The sequence below is a fragment of the Stigmatopora nigra genome, chromosome 13 (assembly GCF_051989575.1).
Source record: "Stigmatopora nigra isolate UIUO_SnigA chromosome 13, RoL_Snig_1.1, whole genome shotgun sequence".
NCBI lineage: Eukaryota > Metazoa > Chordata > Actinopteri > Syngnathiformes > Syngnathidae > Stigmatopora > Stigmatopora nigra.
The window spans coordinates 3431712-3458100 of record NC_135520.1 but is presented as its reverse complement, the minus strand read 5'-3'; the positions used below and the strand labels follow the sequence as shown (position 1 = coordinate 3458100).

At 39.6% G+C, this 26389-nt stretch overlaps 1 long non-coding RNA gene across 1 annotated transcript; it reads left to right on the top strand.

Moving 5' to 3' along the window:
- The first annotated feature begins 291 nt into the window (after nucleotides 1-291).
- On the top strand, nucleotides 292-25998 carry LOC144205968 (uncharacterized). The gene is made up of 3 exons (XR_013328255.1): nucleotides 292-407; nucleotides 12003-12102; nucleotides 25870-25998. It is a non-coding gene; the product is annotated as an uncharacterized LOC144205968 (long non-coding RNA).
- Nucleotides 25999-26389: the final 391 nt, after the last annotated feature.

Genomic DNA, 26389 nt, shown 5'->3' with positions numbered 1-26389 from the left:
CACAGATCCAATCATGTGGTCAGAAATCGAGACATACCACTTCCTTTTTGAAGGGTAAAAGATAGAGTTTTATAAAAATCTTTGTCTATTTTTCACTTATTAAATCATTTGTATTAATAGATGTCCAATCCTTTTTGACTTGCTGCACTTACAATGATCAGATCTATCTAATATAAAAATGTATGTTGTTTTTTGTGTGCATATTCTTGCCTTTTTGTGACTTTTGTGACTTTTCTGTTGACCCATTGGTTTCACCTGTTATTGCCACCTGGCTCGTTACTCTATCCAAACCTCTGACCAGAAGGGATCTCTATTGTTCTTTCTTTTTTTGCTGTTTAGTACATCATAATATTCATATTCACTTGGAAAAAAACAGCAAAGACCCTAAAGAAGAGGACATCATCCTGGTAAGACAATTATTTGACTCTTATCACAATGCATATGCATATTTTTTTGACTTGTGTATTATCCTGCATATCCCTGCATGCAAAAAAATGGGCAGCTTTAGCCTGTCCTGATCGTATCCCTCCTGCTGCAAGGTCATTAATTTATCCAGCGCAACGGGGTGTCCGAAGCCCCCCAATAACCGTTGCCCACCCGCCCCCCGGCCCCTCCACAGATCCACAAGCAAGTGTTGCATGACAACAGAATGAGAGTTACCTCACAGCGTATTAAGGCACAGGCTGCTGAGCTTATACAGATTTGTTACACCGCAGTGTGGATGCCCTCAAGGCCTGAAAGTGATTGATTGCTCCTGACACACATAAACATGAAACTGCACAGCGTATCACTGGTGAATGTAGACCATAAAAGTATCTGTATTTGCCACCACAATCAGCTAGGAGTCATAAATATATGAAGTTTCACTAAATCATGTAGATTTTTTTTAAAGTACTGTATGTTTATGAACTTGATTCCTAGGCAGGGGGTGTGCAAACTGTGGTAAGTGGTCTAATCTAATATCTTTTAATATAAAACCTATAAGATAAAGTACAGGGAATATTTTGTTATAGTTTTTAGTTTTTATAGTAACTTAATGATGCCTTTTATATTAGCTATGGGGTCCAAATTTGCAATGTATTGAGATTAATGTAGAAAATTGGACAATTTTATTGAATTAAATATTTTTATTTTAATGAAATTCAATGTATAAATTGAGCTATGTTATTGATTTTTTATTTACATTTTTTGTTGCCAATTCAATTTGACTGAGGGCCTTCCCAGTTGAAATGAATTGGACATCTATCACCGTCAATGGCAGCCAATTAGTAAGATTGTCAATATGTAGAAGCAATAACTGTGCAACACTATCCCGTTTTTCACCAAATGTTATCTACAATAAGTAAATGATGACCTCATTTAAAACGGAGTATATTTGAATCCCGAATTGATCTCAGCAATAACACAGTGGCCTGTGGGTGTACTTATATTATTTTTGTTTAGTTTCCAAGCACCCCGCTGTCTTCCAGTCCATAACCCGGGGCCAGACACGTGGCGCTTGTATTGTCATGCGCGCCAGGTACGGTTTCACACTTGGCTGATACCTGACTCACCTGTTTGGCCGCTTGCGAGGGAAAGAAAACACTTTGCTAAGAGAAAAACAGCTTTTTTCCTCATGCTCAGTTTAGACGACACGTCTCCTAATCCCATTTCGGGTGTGTCAAGTGACGGAACGCCATTACATGTGTCATTTCTGCTTGATTTTTGTGTGTGTGTCACATAGAAAATGTGAGATGGTGTTAAAGACGTGGGCCATCACGGCCGACTGTAATCGCGCAGCCTCGTGGCCCCCGATGGTCTTCTGGTCTGGGCTGGGCTCTTTTAATAGGGAGAGATTTGGCTTTTCCCGGGGCCCCTAAACAATGGCTCCTCTGTTCTAGTGGACTGGCCTCCTGCTGAAAGAGACACCCATTAGAGAAGCTCTATCTCTGAGGTCGGGCTCAGAGGTCGCACACAAGTGCGGCTCTTGTTTATGTCTGCAAAGTCAATCAAAACACTGCAGCTTAACTCCTACTTGCCCGACTCGCTGCGGCGGATTTCTTGTCAGGCCCGAAGACTAAAGACCGACAAATCCGAGCAGGGCTTAAGGGAATGACGATGTTCCGCTAGAGGGTTACGGTAACGTGTTGTTAACGTGTAGTTGCTGAGTTGACACCCTTCATCCTATCAACGCCCCTTTACAGCCAAAAGAACTTCTCAAGTAGCTCCTAACGCAGATATGGTTCAAACTACGGCCTGCGGGCCACATCCATCCCCCTAGGCCTTTTAATCCGGCCCGCCAGCGTTGTCCAAATATTTTTTTCCACCAAGATGGTGTCTTTTTACTTTACTTTGTACTTTATACTTTTTACTTTAATGATGAGTATGTTAATAATAGTCCTTTTTTTCAGTTTATGTTTCATATGTACTGTTAACGGATGCACTTTTTTAATCTACCTTTTAAATGCAGATTTACAATAGCGTCATCCAGATACATGTGTGATAGATGAGAAATAGATGAGTTTTTATTGATCACTCATAGGGGACTTAAGGAATAAGATGGTCATATACAATTGTATCTAAAACCATTTGACAACTGTCATTGTATTAAGTATATTTTCTTATTTGCCATCTTCACTATTCTTCATATATGTTCTATATGTTTAAACAGGCTTTGCTCCACTGCTTCTTTGAGTTTGGGGAGGTTGGGCAGTCGCTATGAAGCACTGTGAGTTCCCTTTGTTTACTAAGAGTAGGCCAGCTTTGCTCGCTGCTTTGTTGAGCTGCAGTCACTCGCAGCCTCACAGCTGTGACACACACACACACATCTACACACACACACACACACTCACAAAAATCTCTGACTCACAAACTCTTGTATCCTGTGGTCAAGGGGAGGGATTTAAAGGCCTCAGCGTAACGCTAGTGAACCTGCTGAACTTGTCTTCAGTCTCCCGCTGGCTATTGTTCACCCCTCAATATTCCAACTCCATCATACCCATACCGGACCCATTTGGAGCCAATTAAGCAATAGTCCGCCTCCACCACGCAATGGGCAGCTGTCTCTCTCTCTTTACGTCGAAGAGAAAGAAAATCAGGCACTTGGCGCGTCGCTGAGAAAGACACGAGCCCCGGCCCTAATTATCAGGGAGATGTCACTCAGTCTACGCTACATAAACAAGTGCACTCATTGTTGAGAACTAATTGGCAGGAAAGAAAAAGGAGAAGAGATTCCTGTAGTGGAGATTTAAAAAAAAAGGAAAAAAAATAGGCAGAAGCTCATGTGTTTTGCTGAAGACACATGACACGGAGCCCGAGGTGTGTAGTAATGAGAGACGAGCTCACTTCACGCCCGCTCTCTAGAGGCGTCGCCAACTGGCCGAGCGGGACGCCGTCTGTCAGGTTAGCGCCTCACCTTGATAACGGCAGAATAGGATGATGACGACAAAGATGATGATGATGAGGAGAAAAACAACAAGGGTGGGGCTGCTTGGACAATTATTCTGGTTGATTCGTGTGTACACGTCTCACGCAACGGTCCTCCTCCTCCGAAACAGTAACAACTGGAAAAACATTGGCTAGAGTGTTGGACGTTTCTTTTTTCCGAGATCATGTTTCACAACACAAGACCTGGTCCTCCTCCCTTCATTTTCCCTCCTTTTTTCTCTTTCTCTCTCCCTCCTTTTTCCTTCCATCCCCCAATTTTTGGGTCACTCCAAACCACCCTTTTTTCCCCAACTTGCCCACTATCTGTATGTCGATCGAATACAAAAACATGTAGAAAAGTCCCCCCCCCCCTACCTCCCCGTCATCCTTACGTAAATGCCGCCTAACCACCCCCCACTCCCTCCCCAAGGCTGTTGTTGCTGACTGACAGTGGTGATTTACTCCGACTTTGGCAAGCTGCCAGCTCATCTCAAACAATTGCTCATGCAACTGGGCCCGAGGACTCAAGTTTGCATGGCAGTAAACAAAGTCCTGGTTTGCCTCCCTTTTTCTCCCCCCTAGGCAAGACTCAACTTTTTTTTTTTGTTCTCCCTTTCAGGTTTTACTGCTACTAAATGTTTTGAAACTCCTTGAAGTGCGGGTTGTCAAAGTCAAATTCATGCTGGGCAAAGTTTCAAAAACTGTCACAACACTAATGGCAAAAAAAAAAAAAATTAAAAACATAATTGCAAATAGGTACAGCACGAATACGAATAGGCACAACACAAACGCAAAAAGTTGCAATACCAATGCATACATATGACCTGGGAGTACACTATACCGCTCACTGCCATCCACTGTACGTGTATAGGTAGTTTAACATAAGAATGTATATTATGTTGAATTATTTGTATATTATTTATTCTTTAGTATAAATAACTAAAACATCTGCAAAGCTGGAACGCGTAAGTTACAAAAGTTTCCTCACAAATTGACACATTGGCATACTACATATATTTTTTTATGCAGCAGCAACATGGCAGTAATTTTAGTCTTAATGTATATTTTTTGCTGAATTTAGTCCACTTTAGGATTCATGCATTTATGCTGTGGCTTTTGCATTCTTGTTGTTTTGTTGTTGGCAATTGGTGTTCATGTTGTGGCTATTTGCATTCATGCTTTTCTTTTCCAAAGCGTGTTGAATTGATGTTGGTGTTGTGACCGTTTGTATCCGTGCTTTCATCTTTCTGCACAGCGTTTGAACTCTGGACTGACACCATCATAGAATCACATCAATTAGGAATTATTGAGTGGTACTACCTGAAGGCGGCGAGCAAAAGTGACACTTATTCGCTGTGAAATATGCTAATGAGGAACAACATGATGGCATTGTCAAGGCTTCTCTAATAGGATAGCGCAAACAAACCATGCAAGCAAAGAAATTAACATTTTTTATATTATTATATTAATACCAAACATGTAAACATCTTTTTGTAACTTTTTCTACAATGACACTTCCTACTTTCCTTTGTTGTAAAGTTGCATTCCCTGTTTTAAAGCTGCCTGATAGTGTAGTGGTCCACTTGTCTGACTTCAGTTTGGGCTCGATGCCTGTTGGTGGCGTTATAGTTGAGTGTGAATGGTCTTTTCTCTATCGGTTTTCCCTTTGGCGACCAGTTTTGGGTGCCTCTCACCAAAAATCAGTTAGCATGAATGAATGATTTTCCTCTTTTGCAGTTATCAGGTTATTTTTGCCATTTTAATCCACCTTTTTAAACAAAAAAAACAGAAAGGGAACTGAAAAGAAAGCTGTTTTTGATGCCTCAATTTATGCAGCACTCCCAAGAGATTGACAAGTATTCTACTTTCCATTATTATTCTTTTTGTCAAGTTGTATGTCTTTCCCAGAACCTGCCAAACTAGCCCCTGATTATTATTTTCTTTTTTAACACACAGTCCAGCTATCAATATAGCTGCATAATAAGCTTGCTAATGCTTTTTCCCAAAGGACTAAGAATAAACTCCTGAACCCGCTCTTCTCAATAAGAGAGAGAAGAAGTAGACATCTGGAATCGCGAGCCACAGGGGACTACGGCTCTGATATCTAAACACATTTCAGTCGTCATATTTTTGGCTGTTCGTCATTAACCTTAATGTCCCCTTCCGTCCCACTGCGGAAAGACAAAGTAGCCGAAGAAAATCAACAAAACAACAGAGAAATAAAGTCTCGTTAAACCACTGCCGGGAAAAGGGGATTAAAACGGGATGTGTTAAGTAGGTGGAATGATGAAGAACTTGAATGAAATTGCATACTTTTGGTATCTTTTGTTGTTTTTTGGTGAGGCGTTGCTATTAAAAGTGGATGATTCTGACAGACAGTCCCGGCAGAATAACGTCAGGAAAAGAGCGGTGATGCAAAACAAGATGAAGCATTCCAAGGAGTAGATTTGCTCATGAATAATTCCCTTCCAAGGCAGATGAATTCATTTCAGATGCAGTCTGAGAAGATGAGTGTGGCCTGGAAAACAAGTTAATAGGCGTAATGTGCTATTGTGTGCTACAAGTGCTTTTGACAAGTCCAAGCCGCCAGTCCAAATCACTTTAACAGAAAAGTGTCGACATCCAGATACCCGAGTCGTTGGGACTTATTTGTCTGTTAAATAAGTAATGGCTGTCAGAGAGGTTCTAGTTAGAGTACTGTTATGGCTTCAGGAGGTGACCTTAATTCCATGACATTTTACTCTGTGCTCCATGTAGCGATGTCCCTTTGCAATGTAACTCTCTGTGATTTGTTGGAGTTGACCTCATGAACTATGTCACCAGCTATAGGATATTAAAGGAAGATGGAAAAGGTAGTCCTTGCACAAAAGTTCACTCAAACATGCAACTTTTGTTTCTTTATATAATTGTGTATATGTATGTGTATGTATGTGTGTATGCATGTGTATATGTATGTGTATGTATGTGTGTATTATGTGTGTGTATATACATGTGTATATGTATGTGTATGTATGTGTGTATTATGTGTGTATATACATGTGTACATATGTATGTTTATACATATGTATATATGTATGTATATACATGTGTACATATGTATGTTTATACATATGTATATATGTATGTATATATTTATGTATAAATGTATATATGTATGTATATATTTATGTATAAATGTATATATGTATGTATATATGTATGTATGTATGTTTGGGTGTGTGTGGTTTGATAATATTCATAAAAAAACATTAATAACAGTAGATGTCCACTCCAATCCGACTGGGACAGACGAGAAGCAATCAGTTGACCAAGTTTCTTTTTTAAAGTTATTCTAGACGTTTTGCAGAACCGATCATGATTGGGCCTAATCACGTTATTTTCATGAGAATGGAATTAGATAAAAAAAAAGATGGAGTTTTGAAATGGCTGCTGTGAAAAATGAGTTAAAGTGAACTTTTGCCACCCTACGCAAACGCCGTGCATGCGACGCCGAAAGCCTCACGTGACTGCGGCTGCGTGCTGTCACCATGTTGTGGTAGGGTTGAAATGCGGTGAGGTAAAGTCGGGCCCAGCCGGCGAGGGCGACTGCGACGCTGGAGCGAGACGGCGGCGGGCCTTGTGGTCCGCACAGACGACACCCGGCCACCAGAATCTACCGCATAGGGCGAAAGCAGGCATAGGTCCTCAGCTGTCTGACCACGGCAAAAGCCACCATCATACTGTGTTATTACTACATCTTAGTGAGCATTTGAATCGGCCCAATCAAAATGGATCGGACGTCTAACACCGTCAATGGCACTGAAAGATGAGCATCCACAGCCAGTTTAAGTGAATTGGACATCCATCTTTGTCAATAGCAGGCAATGTGTTCATTTTCCATCCTATTTAGAGTACTTACAGGTCACTTTTGGTCATTTTCTATTGATTTTGATTGACTTTCTGGGTTGCTTCTTGTTTATTTGTCTGTTTCTGCTGATTTTGGGCTTTTTCAGGTGACTTTCTCTTGGTTTTATGGACTTTTAAGGATGCTTTTTAACTTATCGACTACTGTTTAAGGCGCTGTTTTGATGGCAGATGAACAAATTTGATTGTGGATAGAAAATTGAGCAAAGTGCAGTAGTGATCACACAACTTCCGAAAGCATTTATTTACGTACATACAGTATGAATGAGCAACAAAGTCAGGCAGGACAGCTCGATCGGACCCCTTCCGGCCCACTAGCCGCATGTTAGATACCGCCAGTTAACAGGAATTCAACTTGTTTTGCCCCCGATACTGTTTTCCTGGTGAAAACACGTTGAAGATTACGGGGAGGTAAATACCAGCTGGTGATAGGAGTCGCAACGCCATTGTTTTTTGGGCACACCCTGATTTGAGAGGCTGGTCTGTATTTGACAAGATCACAGTACGTTTGATATATACGACGAAGTTGGAGCATACTTGAAAACAATGTTGGCTTTTTATCATCCTTTCCTGTCTGCTGTTATCTTACCTCCAGCATGTCCCCCCCTTTAATGCGTTTACTCTGGAAATCAAGAAGATTAACAGCATTAGGCTTAAAAATCCAGTCACGGGCGTGTTAAAAATTGAGGCTGGGGATTGTAAACTGTAGCCAACGTCTCCCTGCTGCGATCCAACATGGGAGCGCTACTCTAATCTGGTTACACGTGGCGGGATTTCACACTGGGCCAAATGACATCATCCTTGCACGGAAAAGTCAACAAAAAAAACAACAAATGAAACAACAAGGGCGTTAAAAAAAACAAAATTAAAAGGCATCATACTTTGCTAGTATTGGATAACAAGATAAAACACAAATGCACTCAATTTAAGTGTCGTTTTTAATCCCAATAATCTGCCATCTCAACTACCAGAAACTAGTTTTCTTCTCAGTATATTTAAAGATTTCTAGTTTTCCTACAGATGAAAATTTGCGATCATTTCAGGACAACATTTAACTAGTTACCTGTTTGACTACATGACAACACCAGTGTCATTTTACCTCATTTGAAACATGCAATTCTCTCCTAAACTCATTGGCCCTAAAGGCGGTTCCAGCCCAGTAAATGGAGGGCACCCTTGGGAAGAATAGCGACTGCTCTCATGGGCTATCCCACAATGCTGACTCCTACAATGCCTTTAGCTGGCATACAGATTTCAGTAATTAGACTGTGACTGCTGCTGGCGGGGGGTGCCGGGGTCACAAACGCACATGCACACACATGAACACACTCCCATTCCTCCTATCAAGCCCTCCCCAATCCTCCCGCCCCGCCTTCCCTATTCTCCCATGTCGTGTTTTTATGAGGCTGAGTCAGGCTGCCGGGGTTGCTCAGGTCTGTTTACTAGTCGTGGGGTAGTTTGAGTTTTAATGGGGGGGTTGGGCAATTACAATAGTGGGGGTGAAAACAAACAGAAGACGGAGGAAAAATGGGAGTCGCTTTTCTACGGTCACACGGCAGAGAGCTATTTATTCTTTTTTTTTTTTTAGCTTTAATGGCTTTTTTGGAGGGTTTTTAGAGTTTTGAGAAGCAGCAGAGAACAATTAGAAAACTGAGCGTTAAATGTGATGGGATATTTACATGGGTATGTTTTTGTGAATAGTAATCAGGGTGTATTTTTACCTTGTTTTTTTTCTCCCTAAAAAGTTCTGAAAACAGACCAGAGAGCAAAGTGGTAGGGAAGAGCTCCCCTATGTTAGTCAAACAACTGCACCGCCTTGAACTCGGACTGAACCGTCCTGTTGCGTTGTGGTTTTATGAACCGCGTATCATGGTCGGTCATCCCAAACCGGCGTTGGTTGGCAGTACGGCGTCAAACAGTGAGACAACCGAAGCTTCAACTCTTGAACTTTTCCAAGTGTGCAATTGCTCTCTTTATCACATTGCACATAGATAAATGTATTTCAATGTCGTAACATTTACATTTCATGGCTCATAAAGGCCTGTCATGGTGGCTGATGTGCTGAGAATGAAGGACGACAGTTTAAGCATCATCGTCTCCAAGTGTGGAGAGCCATGTTTTCCACACGGGGGAAGGGAAGACGAACGTCCTTTTTACTCTCACGCACACTTGAGATTAGAACGTTTGCAATCACAAGCAGAAGCGCCATCGGTGCCTACGCACCAGCGGCCCCGCCCCCATATGTCTAAACAAGCCTCAGGTTATCTGCCTGGTCAAGGGATTGGACTCATTTACATGACTTTTTATGTATACTTAAATAATCCAGATGTGTAGTACAAAAAATACATATATTATACATTTTATATATATTTTTTTAGTAATATTTACAGTACTGAAACGAACTTTGCTGGTAAAAGAGAGCATTATAGTCAAGAAAATCTGCTCCAATTTCCACATTTGATTTAGTTTGTGTTTATTTTTGAGAAGCCATTATTTAAATATGAGACTAGACTGGCATGCAAAAATACACAATCGGGACATCTCTAGAGTGGACGTCTATTTGGAAAAGTGTTGACGCCCGAGGGATAAACTTCTCCACGTTATCAATAAAGGGTTAATGATTTGACCTTTGGGGACTGCGTGGCTAAATCGCGCTTTGGAAATCCCCTGCGGAGAGTTGCGCTTGGTCTGCCAGACTTACATTGGTGTACCCTTCCCCCATTAACTTTCATTCAACCTCAAGCTATCCACGAAGCACCCCTGGTATCACGTGTAGTGTTACAAATCTTTAAACTGGCCGGTCCTTAAACTGACCTCAATCTGCCAATGTCCTCCGGCCTGCATTTTTCAATGCGCCACCCATACAGTAGTTCAATCATGTCCATAGAATATTTGCACATGACTGGAGCCAATGCATTGTTAAACAGCGACTGTAGCTTTTAAAGAGTTGCCATTTTTTCCCCTTTTAACACATTAACATGATGGCAATAGACGTTAAATTCTGTCTTTGACACCCAATCCATTATGACTGAGATGATGGACAAAAATATAATCAGTTAAACAACATTTAAGCTATTGGAACAATGTAAGATTTGTTTATGTTTTTGTTCCAGTGATTTACCTGCTAATATGCCAAAGTTACAGCATGATCACGATTAAAAACAACTACTTTTTAGAGCAACATGTGGTGGTAATTACTGAACTAACATGTACCATTGGATTTTTTTTCAGCCTAAATGTAATCTCCAAGTAATTTTGGAACAGTAGTGCACCAACTGTGTATAAAAAGGCCTTAAAACTTTAGTTTGCATATAGTAATAAGCTCAATTTGGCTCTTGTCCAACAGAGGGCGTATATATTATTTTCAAATTCAACTTGACACCTTGTGATAATGATGTGCACGCGCCAGGAGCGGAGCTTAGGGGGTGCCGGCGGTGCAGCTGCACCTGGGCCCCGGGTCTAGGGGGGCTTGGTACAAGAGGGGAGAGGCCAAAGAGATTTTTTTGCATTGCGCTAAGCTTTATAATAATATGGGAGGCTAAACCCGCAAGCACCCTATCTGACTTTAATAATAAAAGTTATCTCCACTGGCAAAGTCAGTTAGTGTAAGCACTTGATCACACAACTTAGAAAAATCTGTTTGTGTGCTTGAATGGACCACTTTTGAACCACGGGCCGCATATTTAACACTGATTTACAGCTATTGACTGCGTCATCCATTCTCACGTTTTGGAGTTAATCTAAACAAGCTGATGTCCTCCCAAGCCAGGAGGATGATAATCACACCAACCGGGATAATTGCACTCTATAAAACACTAACTCCATGTTTATGTGGATCCCGGAAGGAAGTCATTAATGCCTTCTTAATTAAAGGTAATAATGTTTTTTTTTTTGTTGCCTTTTGGGATGAGGCTATCGCCAGTTGATCTCTGGCAGCTCAATGAGGAAACTCTATCGCTCACTTGAGTTGTTTTTACAGCTACACGCCAGATTCAGTTGCAGCCTCACCTCTTGTCTTGATCCTGACAGCGGAGGAAATAAGATGGTGGCTTTAGTTGGCTTTGTGAGTGGACGCTATGTTTTCGTTTGTGCACTCGTCTTACTTAATCGTTTCTGGGACTATAAACCGTATGCAGCCCCAATATATATATATTCCCATACATGTGTGCAGTTATGCAAATTAGACCTTCTCAGAGGTATTTTTCAACATATAATATAATGATTTTTTTTAACAAAAACAAACCTTAAATCAGTTGGAATGCACTCGTTGGCAAATCAAGGCTAAAAGTATTTTATTCTGGAAATAGGAAAATAATACAAAAAATACTTGTTGATCTGAACTTTTAAGGTTTGTTCTTGAATATAAAAACACAAACTATTTTACATCCAGATCTTTATTTTTTTTCTATTTCATTTTTTGCAGTAAAAATGTGGGTGCTTTGAATGATTATAATGCCATATTTTCACCATTGTTGTATGTTTTTGACTTGATACTGTCATATTTCATTGGTTGTCTGTTTTTACCTATTGTTTCATCCCTTGTGCTTCTCTGTATTATTATAAGTTCCCTTTTTTCCCCCAGTTCTGGTTGATGTGTGAATACTGCCATGACCTTTATTTTGTCTTGTCTATGTTTTGATTTGCACTTTGTTTTCTGTCAGGTTAATTCAACCTTTATTGATTTCTCGTTGCAGAACTGCAAAAAAATCAAAACAACAACAACGCAAACATGGTGAATCCTGGCAATGGCCTCTTCATATTCTGAGCAGCCTTCCCTTCAAGAGCCACACACAGGTAAGAAATGTTTAAATCTATGATTGTAGGGATTTCAAGGTCAATCAAAAATAGCTTGCAGATTTTGTAGAGTAAAACGTCAACCCATTAACTGAAAAGAAGAGAAATTGGCAAGACAATTGTTCGAACAAGTGATTAAGCCTGGCGAGCATTTTCAAATGAGTGTCTTTTAAGCGCCATGGCATGAAAAACAAGCTGGCAGGGTTAGGCCAACAGTCGTAGACCGAGCAGAGCTCCAGTGGCGCGCAAAGAATAACACTGGGTCAGAGAGTGAGAAGGAGTGCATGCTGATATGAGTAATGGCAAACAGCTGCTCCGTTTGTCAGCTAAAAATACACACGCACTAACATATCCACACACACACACACACACACACTAGCGTATACGCATCTGACAGGTGCGTGCATGTGTCAGTGGTAAACTACAGTATGCAGTAAGGGTCAGTTTAATAGATGGAAGTCTAGATTGTCTTAACCAAGGCACTGAAAAGGAATTTGCCATTAAAATCTGTTGTTTGAGAAAGTGGTTTTATTATGTGAACAGATGCTACTTGGTAAAAATAGCAATGAATGGACAAACGGTTTATAATTTGAATGATAAAAATTGGGGGTCCACTAGTGATAAACTTGTTGAAATTCACAGCAAAATGAGAAGAGTTTTTATTTATTCATTCATTGTACAAACTTTTTATCCTCACAAAGGGTACAGGGGGTGCTGGAGTCTATCCCAGCCAACTATGGGTACCGGTTGGAGGGACGCCTTGAATCGGTGGCCAACCAATCAAAAGCCAAGAGGAGATGGATAACCATACTAGCTCACACGCATCCATTTTTAGTATTTTTATCAATTTAGTGTTCAACCAGCCTGCCTTGTATGTTTTTTGAATGTGGGAGGAAACCAGACTACCCAGAGAAAACCCACACAAGAACATGCAATCTGCAACCCTGGAATCGAACCCTCGACCCCAGAACTGTGAGGTCGACACGCTAACCACTATGTAACCAGGCTGATAATTATTTTTCTTTTCTCTTTTATTAGTTGTACTGTAGATTATTTCCGAATAATTTCCTGAGCCACGTATGGACAATTTCTTTATCACCACATCACAATCGTTATCACAAGCCTTGTATGGCACACCACTAACATAGATGCGGAAATCTTGAGATTCAGAACGTACGCCAAAGCTCTCCTGGCCCAGTAAGTAGATCTGCTGGACCTCGGGCAGCAAAAACAATCATCTGGTTTCTAGTGGGAGCGAGGAGTGGGGAGTGGGCCCTCTGCCAACCATAACAAGCCTCTCATCAGGGAACACAGTGAGCCAGAAAAGCCAGGTCTTGTCGCCATGTTTATTTCTCGCGCCTTGTGTAGGTGGCTTCGCGCAGCCTCAACGACGTCTCAGTCGTGGAAGCGAAACGTCAGAAGGGACCACAACGCTTGTCTTGTGACCTTTTGTTCTGTCACGAGCGCAAACTGTCAAACAATAAAAGCAGCGACAGGAGGTACTGCTCACTGCTACCACATGCAAATACTCGCCTTATAATGTCTTAAATATATTAACTATTTAACACCTTCTTTGGAGGGGGGTGTTTAAACTTTAATATTGCATGCTCAAGCCAAAAAGGATAATTTATGTTAGACATGTTGATTATTCTTTTTATCAATCTCAAAAAGAATGCATTTGATCTAAAAATAATAATAATAATAATAATAATTAAGAGGATCAGGCAAAATTATGATATGTAAATTTTACAGTGACAAGGTCTTAGAAAGGACTCCTAAAGTAATTATACCAAAATATGTGGATAGGTTTTCTTTAAATAACATCCAGGATTTTTTATCTTAGATCTGGCGTTATAATTTTATCAGTATATATTTTAGTTCCAATATAAATATTCAATAAATTCCTGCCACATTTTCCCCCCAAGACTTCTATTAAGTTGTCCTTACTTGCCTTAAAACACTCCAGATTTAATTCTATCTAAATGTCAGCAGTGTAAAAAAAGGATGTGTAGAAGAGAGAGAATCCCAAATGCTGTTGTGAATCCCCACCCTAAATATAGCCTGTGTGTGCACAAAATTGTGTGTGATTTGAGTCTGACTAAAGGGATTAGGGAGGCCTATCTTAAATGTTCTATCTGCTCTCCCTTGAGGCCCACTGGTGAGGACAGATCTCTGCAGGAGACCATAGCTCCATCTAGAAAATGGGCATGTGTGTATATGTGTGTGTTTGTGTGTGTGTACACACGAAACCACACTTTATGTTGTCCTTGTCTTTCCTGTTAGGCAAATGTTCCCTCTGCCTTTTATTCTTGTATTATTGATTTGGTTTTAATTAGTCTGTAAAAACTTGTGACAAAGTAATACTCTGTGGCATCATTTTGTTTGTATACCAGTAGTTGATTATGTTCATTTAATATCATAGCCAGTTTTGCAGGGTAGATGGTCACTTACTTATTGCATAAGGACATGCACAAATGTAGCAACACAAGTGAAGACAGCATTGGTTTAGTGGTGTGTCTGGTCAGGATATCCTGCCATGCCTTTTTTTCATGTCTCAATGAACTCTCTATGGTAGAGGAAGAGACATTATGAAACCCACTCATAATTTATCATCTTATCAAACTGTCATTCCTTTCATTTTAGACATACTGGCCCTCACTTATTATTTATCAGCTTTATCTGTTGGCCCCCAAGCAAGAATTGTCAATAGTCTGCCATGTTAGACCATGTTTACACGACAACAATATTAAAAATTTAAATGCGGCGTACTGCTATTATTTTAATGTAACGTTTCCACGACAAATTTTGTGTAGGGAAAATCCACAGAAATGCATTTTATCCAAACTTTTTTAAAATATACGCACATACACAGTGGATAGCACGTCAGCCTCACAATTCTAGCATCAAGGGTTCGATCCCAAGTAGATCCCCCCTCTATGACTATGTTGTAGTAAACAATATAATATTTTTAGCCTGTATTTAAAGCAGCAAAAGGTTTACAACTTGCAAGTTTTGCCATTTTGTCTGGCACAAAACATGTCTTGATGAATTCAAAGATGTCCTCCCATTTTTATCAGCCATTCTGTAGAGATTATGAGCTGCATTGGGTCAATGTAAACATAGAATACACAAATCCCCATATTCAAACATTGGCGGTGGCATGTTTCCTGCACCTGAGCCAACTTTATTGGCCCGGCGTGCCCTCCTTCCTTGGCTCAGTGTCTTGTCTGTGAAGGTTTTGTGTGAACAGCTGGCTTGAAGACGCCAGGCCCCTCAACCCAGTCATCTAATATCTTCTGGTGGGCCCCGAGGCCTCCAGTGGTGGGGAAACACCATCCATAAAGAGCCTCTTATCTGGACAGGGCCCCTTTACATTGCTAATAAAACACCAGGCAGACCTCTTTTGGACTGTATTTCAAATCTCTTAGATAATAGCTTTGGATCAAAAGAATAGGTTTGCCATCTTTTACTTTATCAAGTCTTCTGTTCAGCTACATTCTTATTCCGCTAAATGAAATCCGACACGATAAATCGTATGATTTTTAAAGACCATTTCTGGTAAATCTGGTCCCGTGTTGAAAAAAAAAAGAGCAAAACAAAACGCTTGTGAGCATGATTATTTTTTATTTTTTCACAGATGTAATAAAATGAACCTCTTCATTCTAAGCACAGTGAGGTTGTGGTAATGTGATTGGAGTAATGTTCCAAAGATATTGGTAAATCCCGCGAGGAATTCTAATCAAACAGCAGCAGCACTGTTTACGATCCCTAACAACATTGCCGACCATCTCATCATGAGACGCTCATTTGATTTTATTAGAAACGCTCCTGGCTCAAATGCATGTGCATAACAAACAACTATGGTAGGATTAATGCCTGTCCTAGAGTCACTTTTTTTTTCATTGAACATTGTTCCTTTGTGAATGAAATTGAATAAAATATGGTTAAAGTCGTCCAAAGGTTAAAGAAAAAAAATAGGGCAGGTACTAGCGGGAGATCACATGGGGACCAATTTGAGAACACTACTGTTTGTAGAAAGAATTCACTTCAAAAAGGCTTTGCAAATCAAACAAACAACTGCATAGATAACACACTTTGACCCAGACATACTCCTATTTTGATCTCGTGTAGTATATAAAAAAAAGTCAGGAATTTAAAAAAATAACTTCTTTATTTATAATCCAATAGGAATGTCTGCAAAGTAATTTCATTAGTGATGGAGACATATGACAGTCCTACAAAAGTCAAGTAATGTGCAACCAGCACATCATTTATGATACTTCTCTTGTTTTTTTAGGATAAATATTATTTTTTTAAAACAAGCGGCATGGGAAATTATTACTATTTTCCATTGATTATCCTAGCTTTTAACATAGAGTGGGTTGTTACTTTTTAAAGCAAGTATAACAAAAATATCTCTTAAATCCAACTAAATCTGCCTCTGCATAGTTGAGATCAATACAGACATAGCTTCCTTCCAAATTCCCAGCCAATCAGAGGCAAGTGTAGTCGCACTTGGCCATGACAGTTCGCCGTCCTTCATATGTCTAACAATGTAAAAAAAAATGCATTTAAGGAACAGGCATTCAATGTGAAATGAAAAGGGAAGCACATTTTATAAATTAACCGATTATTTCTGACCTCTATGTTGATAGCAAATCGATAAAAGTGAGAGATGTGGAAAAGAACGGCACATCCACTTGGGAGTCAAGCGAGCCCAAATTCTCATCACTAGTATTATTGGACCTTGTAATATGTAACTTGTTTTTGTAGCCCCCAGGCCAGTGCAGCCTTGTATACAATGTGTCACTCTTCTCCAGTCTGCCTCCTTCCCTCCTGGCGTCTGTCCAGAGCCTCTAGCCATCGCAATAGTCACACGATAATTCTGTGATCCAGACGACTCTCAGACGGAGGCACTTTAATTGTTTTAGGTTCTAATGAGCTGTTTGTAAAATCAACTCCATGGCAAGGGCAAAGAAAAAATCCACCTTGCAAAAAAATAAGAAACTTTCTTTGTCTCACACATGATAAATACTTTTTATGACTACAAAGCTTGGGTCCGTTTCTGCCCCCCAAGTCATGCTGAACCAGCACATCAGGCAAAATGCAGGACTCCAGGGAGAGGGTTAGTTGAAAAACTAGTTTTGGAGACATCAATGCAGAGATAGGCTGTATAAAGAGGAACTTTTTACACCTTAACAACTTTATAAATTGCGGACCAAAAATAGTCACGTAGGGTAAAAATTGCAAAATGAGACTTTCCCCTGTCCATAATGTACTTTTGACATACTTTTCATAACTTTATAGCTATTTGAAGTCCAATAAAAATACTGTATTTTTTGCACTATAAGATTTATATGATTATATGGTGCACATTGAATGGCCTGTCTGAAAATTTGTTTCATATGTAAGGCACAGTAATACTAGTAGTGGTGGTAGTAGTGGTAGTTATGGTTGTTGTACTACTATTAGTAGATGGTGTAGTAGTAGTTGCAGTAGTTGCAGTATTTTTGTTCTTGTAGCAGTAGTTCTTGTTCTTGTAGTAGTAGTTTTTGTTCTTGTAGTAGTAGTTCTTGTTCTTGTAGTAGTAGTAGTGTGTTGTGTTGTGGATCCACTATATATAAGGCATATCGAAATATAAACCGCACTTGAGACAATTGGAGTCTCCTAGTTCCCTAATTGTTGTTTAATTGCTTACATAAACTAATATTAGCAGTCAAGCATCATCAGCCTGACAATTATCATTATAAGCAGCTTTAATGGAGAGTCAATAGGATGGATATTAAATGGCAGAGGTAGCAACCACACACACTCACACACACCACACTGCAATCAAATCTCATGGCAAGATGGCGAAGCCCTCCGGCTGGCTCCACGTCCTGACACGTACGATGACCCGAACGGGGCTTAGTGCAGCCCCGGGCAAGAATCAACACTTTAATAAGATGTTACTCTGACACGCGGCATGGGCTACTAACTGCCGCCGCGGGCTGTCATGCGAGCGTGGGGGAACCCAAACACTCCAAAAAGCCCACATTTTCAAAGATATCTACCTTTTTTAATGAAGTTCCAAACAGACACAACAGCTCACGCCGAGGAGAAGAGGGGAGGGGCTGGTGACTGACACGTAAGGCTTTTGAAATAAGTTTGGATTTTGGACCGGCGCTGCTTCTCCGCCAGATCCAGCGTAACGCGCAACATAAAAGCCAGCCACTTCACAGAGCTTGTTGAGCTTTTAACTTTCGGCACGTCCCTCTCGAGGCCTCGGCTCACTGTCAGTACGCTCGCAACAAAGCGCGGCTTCCTCACGGCGGCCCGCTGGAAACATTGGGTGGGAAGGATGGTGACGAGAGCTTGCTGCATTAATGCAAGAGATTCTTCTTTTTTTTCTCAGTAATCTTACTGTTTGGTTTCTAACTTGACAGGTCTAGATTTTGGATGGCTGGCAGGCACATCTAATAATACATAAAAATAGTTTTTGGAAACTGAAAGTTCAAGGTTAGTTCTTGTATTTTAGAAGCATGAAATCACCCAAAAATGATATTTAGAGCTCGTTTTTCAAGATTTACGCATTCAATTGGTTTTTTTTGCCTTTTCGTTTGGATTTATTTTTAAAATTCTGTTTTATATTTTAAATTTTGACACCCCAAAAAATCCTACTTTGAAAGTATTACTAGTCGACGTCTAATTCATTTGAAGAATTAAGGAGAACGTTCACATTCAGTTTATTTCGCATTAATTCATTCATTTTCCATACACTTATCCTCACAAGGGTCATATAAATCAATGAAAAAATACTTTTTCCTAAATTTTCATCAAAGTAAATGAGCTGAAAATGACCACAATCTAGCCAAACTGTATTTTATGCTCTTTTGTCAATTTGTCTTTTCCTTTCATGTTGTCCTTGGCTTGGGTGCAAACAGGCTTTCAAAGGGAGTATTTGACCCGTGTTCTGCCTCCTTCCATCCAACATAGCCACCCACACACACACACAGTACCCTTAGCCTGCACACTTTGGTTTACAGACAGGCTCATCAAAGACATGGTTTGGCTTCACTGAGCTGCTCTGACCACCATGACTCGAATCCAGATTCTATACACAAGCAGCACGGCGGGTCACCTGTCAGCTTGACTGTGTTTATACCCAATGTGGCCAGTGACATATCCACCAGGGCAGTGTTTCCCAAACTTTTTGGAGCTGTGGCACACTTTTTGCATTCAACATATCTCGAGGGACTCCAATTACCCACAATAAAACTAACAAATAGGAAAAACTTGATAAAAAATTGAATTTCTGAAGTTTATCACGTGTAGATGCCCAATTCATTTCAACTGTTGGTCATTGTTGGAGTTTTATTTGAATATTGGCAGTATGCAATATTGTAGTTGCAAATTTATTGCAAATATTCTCAAATATTGCTCAATTATTTCAAGTACATCCACACATAATGCATTTTTCTTATGCCTACATATCCTTGCAGCAATCCTCTTTCTAACCTGCCTCCAAAGCAGACTTAAACAGCTCACCATGCCAGATTTACAGCGGCCATGAATAAAGGCCGTCATGTCCACAAGTACACATTTCTCATTCTTTGCACGTTTTCAAACATGGACAGTAATCCCCCCTCTCCATAGCAGGGTTTATGTTCCAGACAACCTACTGCACTATATACAATCTGCCCTATAGAACAAAACACCAGGAGCATGTTTATCACAGTTGGTAGAGCTTTATATACAATTGAAACTTTGCCAAACACATACAATGTTTTTAGGTTATGTGTCAAATTTTGAAGAAAATATGACCAACTGAGGGTAGTTACAAGTTTGTAAGACCTTTTTTTCATTCATTTTCCATCCCTGTCATCCTCACAAGGCTTACAGTGTTTTAACGATACAACATATCATAAATCGTCGTCCGTTTTAGCTAAAACAAAATTGATTTTTGTTAAACACACAGCAAAATAGCAAGCTACTCAAGTCAGATGGAAGTTATTTAGTTCAATGTGTACATAAGTCAACATTAATGTCAAACTTGTATTACATACTAGAAATACAGAAGTAATAGTTAACAAGGAAGTGGCCCAAACAAACAAGAAGTAGCTTGGAAAAGCTTCAACAACAACAGGAAGAGATCAATGAACAGGAAGCACATCAGAAATCCTGATTGACAGGAAAACCACAAAGAAGTGATGAAAAATGAACACATTGTCTAACATTGGTGATGATAGATGTCCAATCTATTTTAAATGGATGGAGATGACTTAGCTAATGTTCATGTCAAAACATATTTGACCCAAAAGAAATGGACTGGCTCACATAAGATCGCATTGAAAGTACCAATGTGAGTTAGACACCCGCATTCTATAGAGATACAAGACTTTCCCCAACTGAGGCGGGAGGGGCAGTCCAGCCGTCACATATGTTGACGCATTAATCTGTTGACAAGCTCAGCTGCTCCCGCGGCTCCAACCTTTTCCCCGCTCGCCGCAAATTGGCCATCCTCTACCAGCGTGCTTGACTCAGATCTGCAGGTTTAGCTGTTACCCAAGGCGAGTCAAACCAAAAAAAAAAATGCCTTCTAGCCTGTCTTTTCCAAATGACAAATTTCTACTCCTGCCTCAGGCCATCTGTGTCTGTGTGCACACTCAGAGAAAAGAATAGAATTGAATATTTGGGTCCAAGGAGTTGGTAGAAAGTCGGATTTGTTTCTATTCCCCATTTAGAAGAGCCAGATGAGGTGGCTCGGGAATCCCATTAGAATGAACAAATCCTCCTCTGGTGAATTTGGATCCAAGTAGTTGGTAGAGAGTCAAATCTGTTTCTATTCCCTATTGAGAGGAGCCAGATGAGGTGGCTTGGGATACTCATAAGGCATTCTAAGGAGACTATGTATAAATTGTTGTCTTGGAGCTGTGTCAAATTTTTAATTTTATACTGTTTATAAATAAAATGGACTGGAATAGCTTTGGCCTTAATCCTCTACCGTACACCACAAAATGCGTTTACACTACTAAAACTGTGGTGGATGTTAACAACCAATGACATCACCTAGCCTTCACTCCTAAATTATTATGTAGATTTAATAGCCTTTTTACAGCTTGGCCGTTTCATTTTTTCCTTCCTTCTTAACTTTTTACTGGGACTACAACTCAATGTTTTCGTAAACGTGGTCAAATGTTTCAGTTCATTTCATATGTACTCGTGTCATTCGTGGCGGGCCGGCAAGGTTTTTTTTTTACATATATCTTTCTGGCTGGTGTGAAGTCTGTCATTAGGCTGTCCAACATAACGCATTAAAATGTCATCATTGGGTGGTTCTCTTATGACAGCATCGTTGTGGGCATCCCTTTTTTAAACTTTTATTTTTAAAAATACATATAGCAATACTCATTTTTTGTTGCTGTAAGGTGTTCACAAGGCAAACATGGGAAACCTCATTTTCAAAGTGCCAATCATATTCAATATTCTTAATTCATCTTGTCTTTGTGTAAATATGCATGTCATTTCTGGTAAGTACATTATTTAAGTGAAAACAAACTCTGAATATTTAACGATTCTTTATGGGTATCAGCACCCTGTTTTTGGGAGTTTTGGACATTATCGTATTTGGTCACAAGATCGAATCGGCTGACCGTTATGTGTTTATCGCCTGCTGAGTGGGACTAATTCTTTATTTTAAGAACTAATTATAGTAAGAGAGCATCAAGTGACTGTTTGTAAACAGAGTATATCTTGAGGAGGTATCACTAGATCTCTATTTAAACCAAAAAATACATGATTTTTATACTATTTTTGGCATTTTTTTTAATGATCCTAAAATAGCGGTATCAGATGAGATTGATATCAGCATTGGGAAAACATGTCTTGGGAAAAAATGTGACTGGTCTTTTTTATTGTGCCCTGTGATTGGCTGGAAACCAATTCAGGATGGACCCTACCTTTGCCTCAGGGTAGGCTACGGCACCCCCCTCCAACGAGGTGACAATAATGGTGTCCGTAACTTGTGAAAAACGTTTGTTTTGGAAGATAAAAAGAGATATCAAACCAAAAAAAAAAGGTTTGTTGTGTCGTCACTTGTGCTTGAGGTCTTCTCCGTTGTTTGATGTCGTGAGCCGTGCCCACATGTCCAGCCAGGAAATTACAACTACGTCCCCCCGGAGCCCCACTGACTGCTGGGAGAAAGGCTTTCTGTTTGATGTTCTAAAGAAGTCTCTCCAATGCAAGTTGGCCTTTCATCCACGCTTTGCGCTTTTTTGTTTGTAATTCGTCCAAACGCTAGAAAATGTTAGCCATTGTGAATTTCCCCTGTGGAGGAATCTATCTCTTGATCTCTCATTTTTACAGGTCAAAGGTTAGAATAAGCCGTTCATTGTAATAAACAGCTTGTGAAAGACAAAGAGAGAAATGTTAAGTTTAATCGACCAGTTTATTAATGGATATGTTAATTGCTCATAACAAAGCCTCCCTTTTAAAACTGCTTTTTTTTGGCAGATTTTGAAAGAGTGCATGGTTATTGTCGTATCATCTGGACTATAAGTCACTATTTTTAAAAAAATGTTTTGCCAAAGGGAGAAATTATGTGACTTGAATTAAAAAATAATACTAAAAAGTCATAGCCGAATCTCTGACATCCAATTTTAGGATTAATTTGACTATTTTTTTTATAAATATGTACATATATAGTAAACTGGGATGGGCTCCATCACCCCAGCACCCTAACAAGGATAAGCAGTGTTCAAAATGAATGACAACTCCAAACTCTGTCCGATGAGAAAGATAAGAATCAGTTTTAAACCCGATTGCCTGTCAAAGAGGCGCCGGAGGATGAAATAGCAAAGACTTTTTTTTGATTGAACTTCTTTCTCAACACGCATGTCCAATGTTAGCGATTCCCCGCGTTGACCTCGAGCTCGCCAATAAGTCCAGATACGGAACGCCGTGCTTCTCTTTTTGACAAGCATTGCTTCCCACCAACATCAACCCTCGACCTCCGTTTGGAGCAAAAACTCGGCTGATCTGACAGCATACAAAGTCAAGGACCAACATCTGTCTTATTTTGATCACGGAAGAAACAACTTGGCACCCCCAGCATTCTGGCCGGCGTCCATATTCATACTTGAAACTCGGCTGGAAAAAAATAACATTTTGGCTTCTCAAGATTCATAAAAAAAACCAGGCCATGCAGGCATAAACAGCTGTTTTGCGTTGCCCTCTCCTTGCACTCTAGTCGTATTAATCAGCTCTTGAGTTCGCACCGCTGATTTATGGAACTATCCTGCATGCGATTGACGGAGAAAAGAACGCAAATAGATTGCAGACGCCATCTGGGGTGTGAGTAATGTCCAAACAGGCGATTGGTTGGCCAAAAACTCTACTTTATTTGAATTATTTATTATGGCCAAGTTAGCAACCTGTAGTTTTGACTTGCATTTATCTGCTTTCCAATGCTTTCAAGGTCATGGATGAGCAGGGAAATTACAACAGGGACTTCTGGTCAGTCAATCATAGCCAACAGGTTGGACAGTATTCACAATTGTGTTTACTTTTATGGCATATTCTATTTTTTAGTGCACCGAATGTGTAGAAATCTGCAGGTAAAGGTTGACTTCTGTTTGTAGTGTATGCAGGAGGACATAGGACACGTTGTTGTTGTGGTTTTATGGGCAGACTTGCCGAATTTGCTGTCAGAAAAACTGGAAATTCATTAGTCGAATTATTATTTATTAACATTGGAATATGTGCAAATCTTTATGGTAGATTTTTTATTTAGAAGTTCAAAAATTAATGTGCAGATGTTTTCTAAAATTTAGATTTTTACAAAAATACTTTGAGATGGGGAAAAATACCTCAAATGTTTTATTTTTGTCGATTTCAAATGTTTATTTGCATTTTTTTTAACAAAAAGAACTCATGAAATACTTCCTCATTTGTTTTTCATGTTAAAAGGATGGTAAATATTTTTCTATTTACATAAAAAAAATATATAAATGGAAATCCTATTGTATTTAGTAGTTTCACTTTTTAAAAATAATCTTTTGATTAAAAAATAATTTAATATTAGATATTTTTCATTGAATAAAAAGGTTTTTGAATATTTCACTAGAAAAACTTCCCATCTATCAATTCTTGGCAGACAATATTCATAACCCATAGAGACAAAATTTAGTGACATATTATCCCTCCTTTAGTTCAAACCTCTTCCATCCAGAAACCACTTTCTTCTGCCTCTTGTCTCCATACCATCAAGAGTAAACACTTTTGTTTCCTCTAGAGAAAGAAGTCGCAGTCACTGAGGCTGAGAACAGATACGCAACAAAACAATATTATCTTGGTCATCAGGTCAGTCAAATTGGACAAGACTGACGATGTGACTAAGAATATTTGACAGTGTGCATAAACTCCTCTAAATAATAGCACTTCTCTCCTCATACGTGAGACAAAAGCTCCAATAAAATGAGATGGGATTGCGCAGTCCCGAGATTTGTTTTGGACTGTTCCTCAACCTAAACCATATGGAGCTCTATAATTTCTTGGCAGGCCAATGTGGCAAAGACCTGACCTCTTCCTGTGGTTCTTTTGTTCTGAGAGGGGCCGCGAGGTATCGGGGGATTAGGCTTATCATTGACACAGGATGCCAGCAGGAGTTCACCGTGCAAGAGGGGAAGTGACAGTGTGGCACTTGCTTGTTTTCATAGCGAATGAGGCGCTATTGTGACACACGGCTGTGCGAGACGCTGAAAACAGGAACACTAATGACGTCCCCGAAGATTATCAAGCAGTTTCTTCTCTATTGCTGGGTAACGTCAGGCCCCCTTTTGTTTTTTTTTTTGTTATTTTCCGTCCCTTTTGGCCTCACTCGCCGAGGCCGGTCAAGACGCCACGGTGACATGTTGTCGAGCACAGTGAAGGAGACGACATCTCCTCGTGTATTTGTTTCTGGTGTGTGTGCTAAGGGGATGTGGTTGACAGGTCGGAGAGTCGATCATATCACCGTGACACAGGTGCGTTCACCCTCCTTCGGAGTGAACGTGGTTTTGGTCTCGTGTCACGCAGCCCGAGCGAGTGTTTAAGTATGCTGTGTGACAAACATGATGGCCGCAATGAGAATGGCAACCAAACTTTCACTCTGAGGTCTACGGTGTATTCCATAGTATTAGATTAGTTTAGAATAGATAACTTTAGAGGGAAATCCACTGTCACAGTATCAAGAAAATACATTTTAGATATAAGTAAATATGTAATAAATAAGTAAATAAATAGGCATGTATACATATATACATATACACACATACATATATGCAGATACACAAATACATATACACATATACATATGCACATATACATATACACATATACATACATATACATACATATACACATATACATACATATACACATATACACACATATACACATACATATACACATACATATACACATATACATATACACATACATATACTCATACATGTACACATACATATACACATATACATATACACATATACACATACATATACACATATACACATATACATATACACATATACACATATACATATACACATACAAATACATATACACACATGTAGATACATATACACATTCCTCTAGAGGCACCTACCTGTTGCTAATCATTTTGTGACTACATATTTTAAGTGATTCTCTTCCCAGTCCAGTTATTTTTCATAATCAGGCTTTTGCTTGTATACTTGTTTTTGGTTGTACTTCATTTTTCTGACCTTTTCTCATTTACCTTTCCTCCAGGATTGAACTTTGGTCCAACACTTGTGACTCCAACGCTGATTTCAAGATGGTCCTAATGGGCACAAAAAGATGGAACTCCCAAGACTTGAACCAAGCCACCTGCTGCAAAGAAACTAAAGGCACTAGTGAGTACTACATTATTGTTGCCTTTACTACTTGTGTGCAATATGTGAAAGTTACTGAGGATATAGTTCTGTTGTTTCAGTGTTAAAATACAATGTGGCCCAATCATTTTCAGTAAAAGACATGCACACTTTTGCATGTTGACTGATGGGGAAAAAAGGTTACTATTTTATTTAATTGTTACATTGCCCAACTATCCTATACTCAAACATTCTGCACAATACATTGCAGTTCAGGTTCTGACACCAATAGTAAAACCATGTCACTTTGTACATTTACAAACGTGCATTTCTTTAGTACCTGTACGCATCTGCCCCACTTGAGTCACCCTGATCACACACAAGCAAAAGAAAAAGCTCCGTCTTCTCTATTTAGCTTGGCACACAATACAAAAGGT